This window comes from Trachypithecus francoisi, unplaced genomic scaffold, assembly GCF_009764315.1.
Source record: "Trachypithecus francoisi isolate TF-2019V2 unplaced genomic scaffold, Tfra_2.0 Lachesis_group19, whole genome shotgun sequence".
NCBI classification, from domain to species: domain Eukaryota; kingdom Metazoa; phylum Chordata; class Mammalia; order Primates; family Cercopithecidae; genus Trachypithecus; species Trachypithecus francoisi.
This window is the reverse complement of record NW_022681464.1, coordinates 25,010,617-25,014,294: the sequence shown is the minus strand read 5'-3', so window position 1 is coordinate 25,014,294 and position 3,678 is coordinate 25,010,617. Positions and strand designations below refer to the sequence as shown.

Genomic DNA, 3,678 nt, shown 5'->3' with positions numbered 1-3,678 from the left:
TGTTAGAACAAGATGCCAAATGTTGATCCTGGCAGCTTAGGTTCTCAAGAACACTGGCTGGTTCATGTCTTTTTATATATTCCCTGTGATATTCCAGAGTCACTCACATAGGGCCTCCACTATGACATGCAAATAGGCATCTGGCAAGTGGCAAAGCCAGGATGCAAACTCAGTTCTAACTGTAGGTTAGAACAATGAAGCGGAAAAAATAACACAAAAGAAGGAGGAACGAGAAGGTGGAGGGAGGTGGATGGCGGGGGAAGAAAATAAAAAGAGTGTTGGCTTCTGCAACACGTATACTAAAATTTTACATCAATGACACAGAGATTAGCATGACCCCTGCACAGGGATAACATGCAAACTTTGTGAAACATTTCATATAAATTGAAGAATGGGACGGGCATGGTGGTTCACGCCTGTAATCCCAATAACAGACTGGAGTTTGAGACCAGCCTGGTCAACACGGTGAAATCCTGTCTCTACTAAAAATACAAATACGAAAATTACCAGGTGTGGTGTGCGCCTGTAATCCCACCTGCTTGGGAGGCTGAGGCAGGAGAATCACGTGAACCTGGGAGATGGAGGTTACAGTGAGCCGAGATCACACCGCTTCACTCCAGATTGGGCGACAGAATGAGACTCCATCTCAAACAAAAAAAGAATGTTTTAAAAAGAAGAGAAGGCAAAAAAAGAAGATGAAAAGGAAGAGAAAGGAAAAAACAAGAAAACATGTGTACTAACATTTAACCTATGGTACAGAAACTATTATAGCTCATGTCTCTCCTCTGCTCAAAACCATCCAATACATCTTACTTGAAGTGAGATTCCATATCATTATTACTTTTTAAATTTTATTTGTCTGTTTTGAGACAAGATCTCACTCTGTCACCCAGGCTGGAGTGCAGTAACACAATCATAGCTCACTGCAGCCTCCAACTCCAACTCAAGTGATCCTCCTGCCTCAGCCTCCCAAGTAACTGGGCCTACAGGCATGTGCCACCACACCAGCTAATGTATTCAATTTTTTGTAGAGATGAGGTCTCACTATGTTGCCCAGACTGGTCTTGAACTCCTGATCTCAAGCAATCCTATCATCTCAGCCTTCCAAAGCGCTAGGATTATATGTGAGCCACCATGCCTGGCCTCCCATCTGCTCTCATAGTCAATGACCCTACAGACCCTGGCTTCCCCTATTGCCTCCTTGTCATCTCCTCTCACTCTTCCTCGCTCTCAATCAAGTTCAGCTGCATCCACTTTATTGAACATATCAAGCAAAATAGCACCTCAGGGCCCTTGAGTTAGCTGATTCCTTTCCCCAGAAGTTCTCTGCCCATTTTTACCCCATGCCCACGAGGCTTGCTCCCTCACTTCCTTTCACTTCCTTCAGGTCTCTACTCAAATGCCACCTTTTCATAAGGGCATCCTTCAACCATTCTTAATAAAATAAATACCTGCCATTGTTCTCTATGCCCCTCACTCTGCTTTATTTTTCTTCATGTTATTTATTGCTACATGATATATTATACATGTATTTGTATATTTGTTTATTACCTGTCTCCCCTTTGTTTCTGGGATGCATTCGACAAGAGAACACAGATTTTGATCATTTTATTCACTGCTACATCTTTAGCCTCTAGAACTGTGTGTGCTTGTCATGTGATAGTTCACCAAGAAATATTTGTCAAAGTTTGAATGCCTGAATAACTGAATAACTGAGCAATTGAACGAAGAGCCCTGTTTTAGACAACCAACTGAAACTCAGAGAAACTAAGTCGCTTACCCAGGTCACTTGGAAAGCTAAACATTTTTCTCATGATGAGCCAAACAGTTATTGTATCTGTTTAAAACATAACTTGCACGCAAACTTGAAGTTTATATTTTGTGTGTGTGTGCGCATGTGCGTGTGTGTGTGTGTGCATGTGTGCGTGTGTCTGTGTGTGTGTGCATGTCTGTGTGCGTGTGTGCATCTGTATGTGTGCATCTGTGTGTGTGTGTGTGTCTGTGTGTGCATCTGTATGTGTGCATCTGTGTGTGTGTGTGTGTCTGTGTCTGTGTGTGCGTGTGTGTGCACATGTATGCATGTGTCTCTGTGTGTGCGTGTGTGTGAGTGTGTGTGTGCGCCTGTGTGTTTATGTGTTGTTCTCTTTGGATCATTGTTCTTTTGTTGCCTTGTCCTCATCTATCAAGACAATAATCTGATTCTGTTGTTAATATGTTTGGTATGCATGTTGATGTATAGACTGGAGACAGGAAATTACTCTAGATCGCTGACATAATTTGTTTAGTTAGATTACCAGGAAAATCTGGTGAGAAAGATTGGTTAGATTCAAAAATTACAACTTTTTGAAGTACTAGTATAAAATAGTATTAAAAAAACTGTGATAAGTCCTCCATCTGAAGATCTCAAGAGCAGAAATCCTTCACTCTGATTTCCAATTAGTTGAAGGGGCATATAATCCTTGAAATTCAGACACAATCTGTGGATAGAAGAATGAGGAGAATCCTAATTTTAACCTAATAAAATTGTGTTTCTATTTCACTCTTGCCACCTGCCTAAATGAGGAGGATGTCAAGATAAAGACAAAAGTTATGAAAAAATAAAGGCATATTTTCTACATCGGAATTTGTGATTGATAATGTGATTTGTAGTCTAAGTTAATACATAAATAAAATCTAATTCCTTCTAAATTATATGTGATCTTTCTGGATCAAGAGCATGAGGTGACTGGCTTTCTTTTGAAGAGTACAGCATTTCAAGGTTACACTGAGAAAGGTATTCATGTTACACTCCTCTGAGACATCGCTTTGTGGATCAGAGATATCCTGCTTCACTAAGGTAGAACCACAGAATAAAAATGTGACTAAACCAATATGATTCTAAGAAAATTCATGTCACTTCTTTCTTCTCTACTTTTGTTTTCTCTTTCTATGCCTTATATGCTTAAGACCTTTTTTTATCTTTCCCCAAATAAACTTATATAATATATATATCTGCTTTAAGGTGTCTGTGATGATTCACATTAAGAAAAAAAAAAACTGAGAGATCTCAACGTATTAGAAATTTCTGTGAAATTCTTCTTTAGCTTGGAACACATCACATTATGTCACAGAAACTTGAAAAGTCTATGAGCCATAATTTTAATGTCACAACACAATTCTATAATGGGTAATGCAATTTATGTAGAATCAGATTACATATGTACAGGGAGTGAATCTATTAAGGCTAAAACTAAAATCTATCTTTTAATAAAATAAATTATACATTTGTATTGCACAACACACATTTACCTTAAGGTATCTGGAAAATAAAACAATACAATCAATATAAATTACATGAGAATTCAGTAGCAAAATACTCAGATTCCTTGTGGAATCATATTGCATCTATTAGTTTGAACCAATAAAAAAAACACTGGATTATAGTGTTCACAGCGTGTATGTTCCTCCCACTATGGTTGCATTGTGCATGGGAGGCAGAGACATATTCTTGAACGGGTAAGTTGCAGCTGTAGCTTTCTTCAAATTGGTTTCTGAAGATCCTTTTCTCTTTGAAGTCGTCTTTAGTAACAGTGGTCCTGGCACTGTCAATGTGTCTGTCCAGCCCCATGTGTCTACTCCTGTTTGTTCATGGGCATGGGAGAGGTCTGAGTCACTGAAGGGTGTGTCCCCCACTTTCCT

The 3,678-nt window shown here is 39.1% G+C and overlaps 1 non-coding gene across 1 annotated transcript; it reads left to right on the top strand.

Annotated features, from left to right (window-relative positions):
• The first annotated feature begins 275 nt into the window (after positions 1 to 275).
• Positions 276 to 385, top strand: LOC117064333. The gene has a single exon (XR_004429391.1). It is a non-coding gene; the product is annotated as a U6 spliceosomal RNA (small nuclear RNA).
• Positions 386 to 3,678: the final 3,293 nt, after the last annotated feature.